The 15987-nt window shown below is 38.6% G+C and overlaps 1 non-coding gene and 1 pseudogene across 1 annotated transcript; one reads left to right on the top strand and one right to left on the bottom strand.

Annotated features, from left to right (window-relative positions):
- Positions 1-371: 371 nt before the first annotated feature.
- On the bottom strand, positions 372-1182 carry LOC101441669 (proteasome subunit alpha type-2 pseudogene; annotated as a pseudogene).
- Positions 1183-14065: 12883 nt separating this feature from the next.
- LOC111766341 (U2 spliceosomal RNA) lies at positions 14066-14256 on the top strand. The gene has a single exon (XR_002798417.2). It is a non-coding gene; the product is annotated as a U2 spliceosomal RNA (small nuclear RNA).
- The last annotated feature ends 1731 nt before the right edge of the window (positions 14257-15987 follow it).

Genomic DNA, 15987 nt, shown 5'->3' with positions numbered 1-15987 from the left:
TGTTGAATAGGAGTTCCCTGTATTCTGTACGTGACTTTGCTGTAACCTAAAACTTCTTTGATGACAAAATGAAAGAAGTAAGGCATTGGGGGAAAAAAGTGTCACTGTACATACAGGACAACAGATCTTAGTGATGAAAGGCAAAATGTTTTAAAAATTTATATTTTTTCATTACTTTTTATCCCAAATTTTTAAATTTTCTATTTTTTTCTATTTTTTTTCCTATTTTTAAAACTATTATTTCATTTTCTTATTAATTTGGCTACTTTATTGACTTCATTTTTGGGGGGGTTGACAGTTTATTATGATTTATAAGTGTCATTTTAAAAACATCTGTCCATTAAACCATGTAGAAATAAGTATGCAAAAAGTCTGCAAAACAAAACATACTTTAAACATGTTTAAGTACATAGATCATCTGAAATTCCAGATTATTCAGTCACTTCATTATTATGCTATGGCAGACAAGTAATCCTTGACTTCAGTTGGAGTAAACCGCCTAAACCCAGCTTCATTGCAGATTCCAACTTCTATGTTATCTTCTGTCATTTGCCCTTCAAAGCTTTCCTTTAGGGTTAAGATAGCTGTATGAATGGCATCTTCAAGTTCCAGATCTTCATTTTATCTTTTCTCCAGGGAAGTTTTCCCATTCACATAGTTCTTTCCCATTGCTGTGGCTTTCCAGGCAAAGTAAGCACCAGATGGATCTGACTGAAAGAAGTACAGCTGTCCTTCATTCCAACCACAAATAAGTAAAGAGACTACAAATGGACGAACACCAACTGACTGGGTATATTTTTGCATCATAGAAGCTACTCTCTGTACCAGCTAAGCTGTGGGAATGGGCTCTTGGTAAACAAGATAATATTGCTGAGCTAGTTTCTGAGCTCTGTGCACAAGTACTCTGTAACCTGGGCCCATGCCACTGTTCACCAAACCTACATGTTTGGTAATTGGTTCCACTTTGTGTACACTTCGCTCATCATACAGAATGGACTTCTGTTTCTTCTCAGTTGCCAACACCACACCATTTGCAGTTTTAATTCCCACTGAAGGGGCTCCTCCAGCTACAACAGCCAAAGCATATTCAATCTGGACAAGTTTACCAGACGGGCTGAATGTAGTAAGCAAAAAACTGTAGCTGCGTTTCGCCGTGTTTACTCGGAGAGTCCTTGACTTCATTTTTTAAGAAATTTTGGATCACAGAAGGGTTACAACTGTGGCAGGAAAGAACCATTTGTGTGGGGTGTCAGTGATGGCAGATACATGGGAGAAGGTTCACCTGGGCACACATACAAGGAATATAAATGTGTTCAAATGTTCATGGGGCATTGTCACAGTGGGTGGAGATTCACACAATAACTGAAAAAAATATTGAATTCCCATCCTGGAGAACTCTGTCACATTCTCTGATGGAACAGAAAGAATTTCCCAAGTACAGAGGAAATGGCTAGTGAAGGAGGATGGTCCATTGACAGACCCTTGATATTGATGACTGTGCTTATGAACCTTTACTCTTGAAATTGAAATTCAGCATAGTATTATAGAATGCCTAAGTGTTAACTCCTGAGAACATCTTTGTTGCTCAGATGTGGCCTCCCTAAGCTGAACTCAGCATATAAATGCAATAACTTCCCCTCCGTGTGGGACATGACTCCCAGGGATGAGCCTCCCTGGCACCGAGGATTACTATGAAGCACCAACTAGCAAGGTGACTGGAAAAAGACCTTGGCCAAAAGGGGATAAAGTTTATATGAGTTTATATGGTTAAGAGACTTCAAAGTGAGTCAGGAGTAATTCCAGAGGTTACTCTTATTCATGTCTCAGCAGGATCTCACTGACTACCACAGTAAACAGTGCCTCAAACTGTGCCTCAGCAGGTTTACTGAGGGTTCTAGAGACATCTAGACACTATAGGCTGGGCAGACAATCTTAGAAATTTGGCACCCTGTCAGTAGGCCTCCTTTTGAATATATGCTCCCCAATGTAACAGAGTTAGACTCATTTATAATTTCCCTACAAATGATCTTCTGCCCCTTTTATTTTAACCTATAATTAGCCTTATACTTATTAAATATATGTTCCAGAGGCTTAAATCTTTGGTCTGCTCATATGTTGGTTGAGTCCTGATCTCAGCAGAGTTGCCACACTTATTTTCCAGTTCAATGGACTTGCCCAGGACAACTAACAAAAGGATGATGAATGGACAACATCCATTCCAAAAAAGAAGAGTATTTACAACTGCAAGCAAGACAGTTCCATACATCTGCTCCATTCAATCTAATCCCCCTCTTAATCAGAAGCAGAGTGGGCATCAGAATCCCCAAATCCTCAAGATTGAGGAATGAACAATCATAAGGGGGAATGCAACTATGGACTAAAATAGACATTATTATTCTAGCAATGGAAGAACTTGTGTTATTGATATAAAGGCAGTGGCCACCAGGGGAGGGAGATGGAAGAATAGGTTTAATGCAGGGCACTTGGGACATAGCAATGATACATACAAACCATTATATATTTTTTCAAAACATAAAATTGTGTGGTGCAAAGTGTAAAGTATAATGTAAACTATAGTCTATTGTTAGTAGCAATGCTTCAATATGTGTTTATTAATTGTAACTAATGTACCACACTACTGAAAGATGTTTGTAATGGAGTAAAGTGTGGGAGGGGTAGGATATATGGGAATCTCCTATTTTTTTAATCTTTAAAAAATTTTTTTCATTTAATTGTCTTTTTTAAAAAAGATACATAGAGGGAAGCAGCTATGGCTCAATCAGTTGGACTCCCGCCTTCCATATGGGAGGCCCTGGGTTTGCATCCCGGGGCCTCCTTGTGAAGGCAGGCTCACCTGCATGCTGCAGAGAGCCACCAGCCTGGGCACTGCGGAGTGCCACCTGGCCCACAAGCATCATGGAAAGTCAACTCAGCAAGTTGACACAACAAAAAAGGGAGAGAAGCAAAAACACAGAAGAGTGTGCAGTGAATGGACACAGAATGCAGACAGCAAAACAAGCTACCGGGGGGCAGGGGGGGGGGAATAAATAAAAATAAATACAGACACAGAAGAATGCACAGCAAATGGGCACAGAGAGCAGATAACATGCAAAAAGCTGCAAGTGGGGATAAAAAAAGATACATAGATCACAAAAAATGTTACATTAAAAAATATAAGAGGCTCCCATATACTCCATGCCCCACCCCACCTCACTCCTCCCACATCAACAATCTCTTTCATCATTGTGGAACATTCATTGCATTTGGTGAATACATTTTGGAGCACTGCTACACTGCATGGATTATAGTTTACATTGTATTTTACAGTCTCCCCCATTACATTCAGTAGGTTATGGCAGGATATATACTGTCCTGCATCTGTCCCTGCAATATCATTCAGGACAACTCCAAGTCCCAAAAATACCCCCACATCTCACCTCTTCTTCCCTCTCCCTGCCCTCAGCTACTCCCATGGCCACTGTCTCCACATCAGTGATATAATTTCTTCCATTGCTAGAGTCACAATAATTCTATAGTATAATACCAGTAAGTCCACTCTAATCTATATTTTATTCCTCCATCCTGTGGACCCTGGGATGGTCATGTCCACTCCACCTCTAGATCAAGAGGGGGCTTAGACCCCACATGGTTGTTGGATGCAATTCTCCTGCTTGCAGTTGTAGACACTCTCAGTTCCCTGGTGTGGTGGTTGACCATCTTCACCTTCCTGTTAGCTAACCTGGGTAAGTTCAATGCACCCGAGAGTAGGTGTTGCAACTCTGCTGAGGCTCAGAGCCCAGCTGGCACATGAACAGTCCAGAGATTCAAGTCTCCTGAGTATACACCAACCCCAGGGCCAACCACAGGTTCAGTAAAAGTGACAGAAGAGGCATGTGTAGAGATCACATTTGAGTTCAACTCCATCACACTGAAGAGAACAAATTCCAAAGTAGGGCCCACTACCAAGGCACTGAACTCTAGAGCCATCTGCCATGACTGCAGAAACTGTGTGTCTCTGTAGCCCTTAGGAGCACCACTACCTGGGGTTGATTCTACTTTGGTTGTCTCTGGGATCCTGTTGAGACATGCATAAGTGCAACCGTTCTGATGACCTTGCAACTCATTTTCAAGTCTCTTAGCCATATGAACTCATTTGCCTTTACCACTTTACCATTTCCCCCTTTTACTCGAGGTCTTTTTCTAGTTGCATCACCAGCTGGTGATTGGTAGTAATCCCTCAGTGCCAGGGAGGTTCATCCCCAGGAGTCATGTCCCATGCTGGGGGGAACCCTCTATTTTTTATGTAACATTTATGTAATCCAAAGCTTTTTTTAAAAATAAAAAAATAGAGAGAGAAATTCTTGCTCTCTTAGACCTGCTATTTTTATGCAGGAGTCAGAAAATGAACACATAAATAAGGAGCATATATGGTATACCAAATGTGATAAGTGCTAAACAGAGAAAAGGCAGGGAAGAAAATTGAAAGTGTCAAAATAGAGAGAAGAGATAGGTTAACACTTTACAAGGTTTCAAGAAAAGTCTTATAAGGAGTGACATTTCTTCTGTTTCCAGCTATGGCCTAGGCAGCTTATATCATGCCAATCTTTTTCCAGAAGACAACTGGAAAAGTGGATAAAATAGTTTTTAAATATTCTGTTTGAAGGAATTGGAGACTATTTAACTTCAAGGGCAGGATCCCAAAGAGAAGCATAGGGAACTGAACCCTATTTTTAGTCTCCCTAAGATATAATCAGCTCAGATACTTGCTGATTGGTATATGATAAAGTGGTGGGAAGCCAAGAAGAAACTTCAGTTAAGATTTGAGAAACTGAACAGAAATTTCAGCAGTCTCATAGAACTGGGAAGACAAAAATTGCAATTCTAGACTTGCAAGGGGTTGTGGCATAGCCTTTCTGCTGCGACAAAAATTGCAATTCTAGACTTGCAAGGGGTTGTGGCATAGCCTTTCTGCTGCGACCTCTGAAGGGCTATACCCCATGAGCAAGGGCACTGAAGATTTGCCAACCTCCACAGAAATAGAAAACACAGATTTAATTCAGCTCCATCCCTGACTTGTCTAAGATGATCTCTTTCAACTCTAAAATTCCGCTAGAAGCAAGATATATATACTTTGGAGGAAGATAACTTCATCCCAGAGTTTCAAATTATTTCTAGAATTTTTCATACCTAATAGTTGGAATTCAGTAACAGTTACTAGGCATACCAGGGTTATCTCACTTGGTAGGGTCAGGCCCACTCCATTAATCTCCTTATTTTAAGGTCTTCTGGCTTAGGATTTTAATTATATCTGCAACATCTCTTCATTACAGTCCTTAGGTTGCTGTTTTATTAAATAACTAGAGGATGGGAACCTTGGGACCATCTTTAGAATTCTGCCTACCACACTCCTACTTTGCAAATGAGAAAAATGAGATGTAGAGAGTTATAACCTTCTCAATATCATATCACTCATTATGATTGTACTTGCTATTGTGACTGACTCCAATATTATGAACTGACTGGGTTGGGGGCGGAGAGGCAGAAAAAGAGAAATCTGTATTATAAAAATTCAGGCCAAAGGTAACTATGACTTGGGTGAGGGTGGTGATTGTAGAGAATGTAAGAAGCAGTTCTGGGTATATTCTGAAGGTATAGTCGACAAGATTTGCTGATAGATTCTAGGTAGGATTGGAAAGATATCAGGTATGAATCCAAGAGTTTTGGCTTGAGAAACTAGAAGGATTTTTACTGAGAATGCATTTACTAAGTTAGGGAGATCTGGAGGATGAACAGGTTTGTTGGGGGAAGATTTAGTTTTAGGCATGTTAAATTAAGATATCTTATAAGCATTCAAAGAAGATATCTAGTAGTATATAAATTTGGAGCTCCAGGAAGGTTGTCAGTGGCTAGATGATATTTAAAACTCTGAGACTAGATGACATCATGAGAGAATTTCAGTAGAGTTAAATAAGAAAAGAGTCCCAGATATTGAGCCCAGGACAATGAATGGTTAGGGTCATGAAAAAGAGAAAGAACCAAGAAATAAGATCAAGAAGGAGCAAGCATTGGGTGGAGGAAAACCAAGAGAGCATGATGTCCTGGGAGCCAAACTAGAAAATATTTCAATGAAGAATGAGAGATCATCTATGTAAAATGTTGCTGATGGGTGAAATTAGATGAAGACTCTGAATTAATTATTGTATTTAACAACAAAGAGGTCATTGGTAACCTTGAAAAGAACAATTTGTTGCAGCATGATGAGGGTGTAAGCTTTATTGGGGTAACTTCAATTGAGAATGGAGAGAGAATTTGTATACTGTGAGTCTAGATATTTCTAGGTATTCTGCCATAAAGATAAATAGAGAGCCAGGCCAGGTTGTAAAATTCTGGGAATTGTATCACTCCAATCCTAACAACAAGAAAAAACTGAATAAATTACAAGATCATAAAATTCCTTGAGCCCATTAGACAGCTGAGGTCATAAAGCTGCCAATAGCCTGAAATCCAAGGAAAGGATGACCCTGAAACTGGCTCACCTGTAGCAGAGTACACGAGGAAGAAATGCTGAGAGCTCTAGAGGCAGCTAAGAAGAATTCAACTAAAATGTTTAACACATTGCTGAAGGATGAATTTAGGGTACTGTGAGAGCATAAAACCTTGGGGGGAACAAACAAAAGAGTTTGTACCAACTTACAGGCTTTTCTCCACAGACTTCCTTTGGGTATTCATAAGAAATATGAAGAAAGGAAAAGAGAAAGAGAGAGCCTCCCTCAGTGGTGCCATCCTGGAAGGAGGGAGGAGCTGCCCTGTGTACAAGGCATTAATTCCCATTCAGAACCTTATCTCCTATGAATTAAAAAAAAAAACAAACTTAAGATGCAGGAGGAGAAACAGCAGATCCTGTGGTCCTCAGAGCACAGGAGAAGATCCTTTGCTGTTAACGGAAGATTAAAAAAATAAACCATCTACCCTGGGGAAGGAGCAGAAAATAGTCCTAGGCCCAGGATTTCATACTGATGTCATTATCAGTCACTAACCCCTAGAAAAGGAGCAGAAAATTCTCTCATTTGGCAGAACTACCAAAGATGCAAGGTGGGTTTTGACTACCATGGAAAAGAAGGGCAGGATCAAGGAGAAAGCCCCATATTGAGACCCAGGCTCAGGGCCTATGAATAACACTTGACATAGACCACAGAGACTCTCCTGCCACCCAGCACTAACAAACACTGAGTAACCACCAGCAGCAGTCTAGCACTGGGGGAAGGGCAGGAGCATGGAAAGACCCTCCCTCCATGATACAAAACACATAGTGAAGGCTGACACCTGAGGATATAGCAGGAATATTGAGAAAAACCCATCAGTGGGGAGAGAAATAAAAACAAAACAAAACAAAAAACCTTCAGCATCCCAGCTGCCACACTAATCATAAGATAACACAGAGGAATGTGAAATCACTGATGCATTGAAGGTAACCTTACAGCAACAAAACCCAAACTCAGTTCAGCTCCTTATCTTATTGATTCAAACTCCCACAGCAATGGCTTAGCAGAAGAGGCATGCCTATTTCTAGCCATAAGTATTATTTGTATCTGTTTCTGTTGTTCTACAAAGACTTCTGGTACTCAATAAAAACTTAAGACACTCAAAAAAGTACATAAAAACAACCCACTGTCAAGAGACAAACTAAACAACCAAACTAGAATCAGAGATTACACAGGTGTTGGAATTATTAGAACCCCCCCCCAAAATTAAACTTATTTTATTATATTAATATATTAAAGGTTCTAGTGGAAAATTTCAAATACACATGATAGATGTGGAATTTCAGTAGAGAGAAGAAAACTATAAGAAAAAGTCAAAGGGGCAGAGGGGCAAGATGATGTCAAAGTGCACCCACATCATCTCTCCTACAAAAAATGGCTGAGTGGGGGCAAAATCCTTCCTGGGTGAGCTGCTTTGGGAATCCACAAAGCAGGAGGCTTCAGGGCATAGCTCTGGAGAGAGTGCAACAAAAAGAGTGATTGTTCAAGGTAAAACCATGAGTTTCTGGGACTTGAGTCTGGAACCATGGGATGGCTGAATCCCTCCTTCAGGGCAGGAAGGTGAAGTATTCCCTGACCCTTGCCAGTCAGTCAGTTGGAAGAGACAAACTCTGAGAGTGGGAGGGTACTGGTAAAGTGTGGAGAGGGATCTTCTGAGTGGGTTCTATTGTCTGGCTCCCCCCTTTTTTTATACCACCTTGCAGGTTTTTGTGTGCTGTCCATGCTCTGTGTCCATTCACTGTGCATTCTTCTGTGTCTGTATTTATTTTTTATTTACAACCCCCTTGCAGCTCGCTTGTTGTCTGCTCTCTGTGTCCATTCGCTGTGTGCTCTTCTTGCTATTTTGCTTGTCTCCCTTTTTGTTGCATCACCTTCCTGAGTTGGCTTTCCACAGCTCTTATGGGCCGGGTGGCACTCCGTGGCACTTGCAAGCCAGGTGGCTCTCTGCAGTGTGCTGGCAAACCTGCCTTCACAAGGAAGCCCTGGGATGTGAACCCAGAGCCTCCCATGTGGTAGACAGGAGTCCAACTGATTGAGCCACAACTGCTTCCCCTGGATCCCCTTTTATGAGCTTTGAGGAGCATACCAGCTGGTTTGAAGAGAAACCAGGAAGAGGGGAGAGGCAAATCTGCTGAGGCAGCCTGATTTACCAAACCTCCCTGAGATAAGGAAAATTGGTCAGGGAGAAGGTGGAGTTAGGCAATTAACTAGTCCTGTGCAACTCACCTAAGGGAAGAGGACAGTAGGAAGTGCTTAATAAACTTCCAAGAGCATATTTAGGGTTCCCAGCAAGGTGTGGGTGCTCCATCTCAAAGAGATTGAGAGTCATTTTTTTCTGTGGTGAGTTAAGTCACCAGGGTCCCATGTGAATTTCAAAAGGGAACATTCACACAGGTTATTGCTTCCTGCTGCCCTGGGAGAGAAAGCAGTTAGAAAAGAAAGCAGGGGGCGGGGGGAACGACAAGATGACACAAATCCTAATTAGCAGTTTATCCAATTGCAAAGAGTTAATGCCCAGGATTGAAGAGCTACTCAACCCAGCAGGAAGGTTTGGCTCAGTGGAGGAGTTTCAGCCTTGGATATACAAGGTCTCTGGTTCAATTCCCAGCTCCTCTTAGAGTAGCGACCCACTGGGAAATTAAACATCTAGCTGATACTTTAGGACAGGGGAAACAGACATTATCCCTGTATTAGCTTCCCTTGGGTCTCATATTTTTCCTAAAAAAAAAAGTTTACTTTTGTTATATAATTTAACTTAGTTTACTCACTAAAACCCACTTGAAAATCTGCAGTGAGAAAGCTGCAGGGTAATTGATTGATAAGTACTGGCAGCCTGACAAGCTCCATAGGGGCTTAAGAGGGAAGTCTGTTTATTCTTAGTGTTTGGTTGACTCCTTGCTTGTGGATTTCTCTGGTTTTGCTGTTGTTGTTTTTGTTGTTTTCTTGTCTTTCCTTCCTCTTTATTCCCACCCCCTTTTTAATTTGGTTCTGCCAGTTTGTTTCTTGTTTGTTGTGTTTCCTCTTCCTTGATTTCCTGATTCTGGCTACCAACACTATCTCCTTTTCCTCCTAAATCTTTCTATCTTCTGCCTTCTGTTCTTGCTCTTACATTCGACCTCTCTTTGTTTAGCATCAAATTTTTCTGCCTTTTTATTTCTAACATTTCTATTCTGTTTTCTATCTTATAGTAATTCTTTCTGCTTTTGCCCTTTCTTTTCTCTTTCCCTCTCTCTTCATCATACTGGCCTTTTAATTCATACTATATTTTTCTCTATATTACCAGTTTCACATATCTTTGTAGGCACATCACTTCTTTATTCCTTTAACTCTTCACAGCTTACATGAGTTTACTATTCATTCTCCTAGGTTGTAGACAGTTCTTCTGTTAAATTTTACTATCAATATTACTATTATACTTTTTCTTTTCTTACCTCTTTTGCTTTCCCTGGCCCTAATCTTCTTCCTTCAAGGGAACTTAGACAACAACAAGGAAATAGAATAAGAAGAACAAAGTGTCAAATAGAAAACTTAACACACACAAAAAAACAGCAAATAAATAAAGCCCAAGATTAGAGGGGGAAGCTAATCAACTGAACAAACCCAACAAGATCAAATGATGACCAAACAGCAAAAAAAATTACAAACCATACCAATAATCAGGGATACATGGTCCAGTCCAACGAACAAACAAAAAACCAGGAAGAGTAGCAGAACATCAAGCACCCAATCAAAGCTCTCCAAACAAATATCATGGACCAACTTAATGAAGTGAAGGAAGAGATTAAGGATATTAAGAAAACACTTAGAGAGCATACTGAAGAAATTGTAAACATACACAAAAAGAAAATGGATATGAGGTAATGAATGGCACAATCCAAAAAATAAAAAATACGCTCTCAACAAATAACAGCAGATTTGAACAAGCAGAGGAAAAAATTAGTGACATAGAAGACAGTACATCTGAAATCAAACAGATAGTAGAATTGATCGATAAAAAGAAAAAAATCCAGCAGGGACTTAGGGATTTGAAAGACAACACAAAATGTGCAAAATATGCATTATAGGCTTCCCAGAAGGAGAAAAGAAGGAAAAGAGGACAAAAGGGATTTTGGAGGAAATAATGGCTCAAGACTTCCCAAACCTATTGAGGGAGATGGAGGTACATGTCCAGGAAGTGCAGCACACCCCAAACAGTAAAATCCCAACAGGCCTACTCCAAGACATATATTTGTCAAATTATCCAATGTAAAAGACAAAGAGGAAATACTAAAAGAAGCAAGAGAAAAGAGATCCATCACATACAAGGGAAGCTCAATAAGTTTAGGTGCTGATTTCTCATCTGAAACAATGGAGGCAAGAAGGCAGTGGTATGACAGAGTCAAAGTACTAAAAGAAAAAAAAATTCCAGCCAAGAATACTCTATACAGCAAAGCTGGCATTCAAAAATGATGGAGAGTGCAGAATATTCTCAGATAAATAGAAAATTTATTTCTAAATTTTCTAAAACTGCTCTTCAAAATATACTAAAGGGAATTATGCAGGATGAAAGAAAAAAAACAGGAGAGATAGAGTTGGAGGACAGTGTAAGAACAACTAAAAAGGCAAAAAGAGAAATAAAAACAACATATGACATACACAAATCCAAAGAAAATATGGCTAATATAAATAATTCCTTGAGAGTAATAATACTGAATGCTAATGGATTAAAATTGCCTGTCAAGAGACATAGATTGGCAGAATGGATAAGGAAATATGACCCACCTATATGCTGTCTACAGGAAACCCACCTTAGACCCAGGGATTCAAGGAGGTTGAAAGTGAATGGCTGAAAAACAATCTTACAAGTAAACAACAACAACAAAAAAGGACAGTAGCACCTATACTAATATTGGAAAAAATAGACTTTAAATGCAAAAATAATGTGAGAGACAAAGATGGACACTATATATTGGTAAAATGGGTAGTCTTTCAAGAAGAAAGAACAATCATAAACATTTATGCACCTAACCAGGTCACCTCAAAATATATGAGGCAAACACTGGAAAAACTAAGTGGAAGAGTAGATGCTTCTACAATTATAGTGGGGGACATTAATACACCATTATCACCATTAGACAGAACATCTCAACGGAGAGTCAATAAAGGAACAGAGACCTTGAATAATATGTTAGAGGATCTAGACCTAATGGACATATACAGAACACTACACCCAAATAGAGCAGGATATACATTCTTCTCAAGTATACATGAATCATTCTCCACCATAGACCACATGCTATACCACAGAGAAAGTCTGAATGAATTTAGAAAGATTGAAATCATACAAAATAATTTCTCTGACCACAATGGAATGAAGCTGAAAATCTGCAAGGGAAGGAGAACCAGATTAGAAACAAAGATAGGGAAGTTAAGCAACATACTCTTAGACAAGCAGTGGGTCAAGGAGAAAATCTCAAAAGAAACCAGTAACTACCTTGAAACTAACAAAAATGACAACACAACATATCAAAACTTGTGGGATGCATCAAAAGCTGTCATAAGAGGGAAATTCATAGCCATAAATTCATATATTATAAAAGAAGAAAGAGCTAAAATCTAATAACTAACTGCAGGAATTAGTGGGGAAAAAAAAAAGTTACCCCAAAGGAAGAAGAAAGAAAAACATAGCAAAGATTAGAGCAGAACTAAATGAAATACAAAATAAGAAAGAACTAGAAAAAATAAACAAAACAAAGAGCTGGTTCTTTGAGAAGATAAATAACATTGCCAAACCTTTAGCTAAACTAACAAAGAAAAAAAGAGAGAAAATGCAAATACACAAAATAAGAAATGAGAAAGGGGATATCACCACTGACCCTACAGAAATAAAGACTATCATAAGAGGATACTTTGAAAAACTATATGCCAACAAGAAGGACAATTTAGAGGAAATGAACAAATTCCTAGAAACACAGAAGCAGCCTACATTGATGAAAGAAGAAATTGATGATCTTAACAAATCAATCACAAGTAAAGACATAGAATCAGACATTAAAAACCTCCCAACTAAGAAGAGCCTCAGGCCAGATGGCTTCACATGAATTCTACCAAACATTCCAGAAAGAACTAACACCAATCTTGCTTAAACTCTTCCAAAAAATAGAAGCAGAGGGAACATTGCATAACTCATTCTTTGATGCCAAAATTACCCTAGTACCAAAACCAAACAAAGACACCACAAGAAAGGAAAATTACAGACCAATCTCTCTAATGAACCTAGATGCTAAAATCCTCAACAGAATACTTCTAACCATACTCAACAACACATCAAATGAATTATACACCTTGACCAAGTGGGTTTCATCCCTGGTATGCAAGGATGGTTCAACATAAGAAAATCAAGCAATGTCATACACCATATAAACAGATCAAAAGAAATAAATCACATGGTCATATCTATAGAGGCAGAAAAAGCATTTGACAAAATACAACAACACTCTTTCCTGATAAAAACACTGCAAAAGATAGGAATAGAAGGAAAGTTTCTGAACATAATAAATGGTACATATAAAAAACCCATAGTTAACATCATGTACAATGGTGAAGTCTAAAATCTTATCCTCTAAGATCAGGAACAAGGCAAGGATGCCCACTATCACCCCTCCTATTTAACATTGTGTTAGAAGTACTTACTCAAGCACTGAGGCAAGAAACAGATATAAAAGACATTCAAATTGGAAAGGAAGAAATAAAAATTTCACTATTTGCAGATGACATGATCCTATAAATATAAAGCCCTGAGAAATCTACAACAAAGCTTCTAGAACTTATAAATGAGTTCAGAAAGTCGCAGGTTATAAGATCAATGCACAAAAGTGAATAGCATTTCTGTACACAAATAATGAGCAATCTAAGGAGGAAATCAAGGAAAAAATACTGTTTACAATAGTAAATTAAAAAATCAAATACCTAGGAATAAATTTAACTAAAGATGTAAAAGACTTATACACAGAAAACTACACAACACTGTTAAAGGAAATTAAAGACTTAAATAAATGGAAGTATATTCCCTGTTCATGGATGGGAAGACTAAACATCATTAAGATGTCTAGCCTATCCAAACTGATCTACAGATTCAATGCAATCCCAATAAAAATCAACACAGCATTTTTTAATGAAGTGGAAAAAATAACTACAAAATTTATTTGGAAGGGAAAGAGGCCCTGAATAGCCAAAGACATATTGAAAAAGAAAAATGAAATAGGAGGAATCACACTATCTGGCTTTAAAACATACTACAAAGCTATAGTGGTCAAAACTAAATGATATTGGCACAAGGATAGACATCCTGATCAATGGAACTGAATTGAGAGTTCTGATATAGATCCTCATGTATACAGTCATCTGATATTTGACAAGACCACCAAGCACACTTAACTGGGAGAGAATGGCCTCTTCAACAAATGGTGCCTGAAGAACTGTATATCCATATGAAAAGAATGAGAGAGGAATACCATCTCAAACCTTATTAAAAAAATCAACTCATCGCTTCTCAATCTTTTGGCTGAGATCAAGTGTAATATCTGTTCTTATCAGTTTAGAATCTGATACATCCTCTGTCTGAGGACAATATATTAAATGGATTTTTGGAATTAGGAGACAGAATAGGGGCTTGCTCTCTCCACTCCACACATCGACCTTGTATTGCAGTACCTCCAGGAATGGTGCACCAAAAAAATAAAAACGAAAATAAACCAACTCAAGATAGATCAAAGACCTAAATATAAGAGTCAAGACCTTCAAGACCTTGGAAGACAATGTAGGGAAGCATCTACAGAACCTTCTAATAGGAAATGGCTTCACGAACTTCACACCCAAAGCATGAGCAGCAAAAGAAAAAATAGATAAATGGGTAGTTGCTGAGGGCAAGGAGAGGGAAGAAGAGATGAGATGTGAGGGCATTTTCAGGACTTATAGTTGCCCTGAATGATATTGCAGGGACAGATACAGGACACTATATATCCTGCCATAACCCACTGAATGGATTGGGAGAGAGTGTAAACTACAATATGAACTAAAATTCATGCAGTGTAGCAGTGCTCCAAAATGTATTCATCAAATACAATGAATGTACCACACTAATGAAAGAAGTTGTTGATGTGGGAGGAGTGGAGGTGTGGGGAATGGCCTATATGGGAACCTCTTATATTTTTAATGTAACATTTTGTGTGATCTGTGTATCTTTTAAAAAAAAGGTAATAAAAAAGAAAAAGTAAATTAAAATGCTAGAAATAAAAAAAAAAAAACATGGTTACAATCTGAAGAATGTCTTTGATAGGCTCATCAGTATATCTGATATGGCCAAGGAAAGAATCAGTGAATTCAAAGGTAGATCAGTAGAAATTACCCAAACAGAAACACAAAGAAAAAAAAGGAATAAATGAAAAAAGGTGCAGCAGTCCATTCAAGAGCTGTGGGACAATATCAAATAGTCAGCATATACACAGTTTGCATTCTCAAAGTAGACGTGAGAGAAAAATATATTTAAAATATTTGGAGAGATAATCACCAAGAATTTCCATAAATACTAAAAGGTATCAAACCACATACATAACAAGGTAAGAAAACCCTAAAAAGAAAAATACATATTTTTAAAATCCACACTTACATTCAAACTAGTGGAAATCAAAGGTAAGAGAAAAAAGACAAGTTACATGATGAGGAATACGTAAGAATTACACACAGAAAGGTGATATTTTATGGGATGAAATGCCAGTTAAGGGTCCTCCCAGTCCTGACTTCCAAGTTTCCATGATTTTGTAGGTGATCAGACTGATAAGAGAGCCTTTGTATCTGAATATGGGTATGGTGTTCAGTTATTTTGGGATGGGATGGGATGGGATGGCATGGCATGGCATGGCATGGCATGGCATGGCATGGCATGGCATGGCATGGCATGGCATGGCATGGCATGGAATGGAAAGGAATGGAATGTGATGGCATGGCATAGCATGCAAGCGATGGGATTGGATGGGATGGGATGGGATGGGATGGGATAGAATAGAATGACATGAAATATCTCTATCCTCATATCTTTTGATGGGCTGACTCCTATCTCTTGTTTGTGTCAACTTAAATACCACCTCCTTAAAGAAACTTTCCTGAATATGCCCCACTCCTATCCCAGTTGCTTTTTTCTTCATAAAATGTATCACCAGATAAATAACATGTTTGTTAGTATCTTGTTTAATATCTATATAATACAAGAATGCTCCATGTGAGGAGGAAACTTATCTGTCTTGCTCACCTCCATGAGTGAATAAATTAATGAACAAATGAATGATAAGAAAGTGCACAGGTTTGGGAGTAAAACAGCCCTTGATTCAAAGCCTGACTAACTGGGTGACTTTGGGAGAAGTTCTGGACCTGTCTTAGTCCCAATTTCCTTATTGGTAAAATGGAAATA

The sequence above is a fragment of the Dasypus novemcinctus genome, chromosome 14, assembly GCF_030445035.2.
Source record: "Dasypus novemcinctus isolate mDasNov1 chromosome 14, mDasNov1.1.hap2, whole genome shotgun sequence".
NCBI classification, from domain to species: Eukaryota; Metazoa; Chordata; class Mammalia; order Cingulata; family Dasypodidae; genus Dasypus; species Dasypus novemcinctus.
Note: the sequence above shows the minus strand (reverse complement) of the source record. Positions and strands in the feature narration are given on the sequence as shown.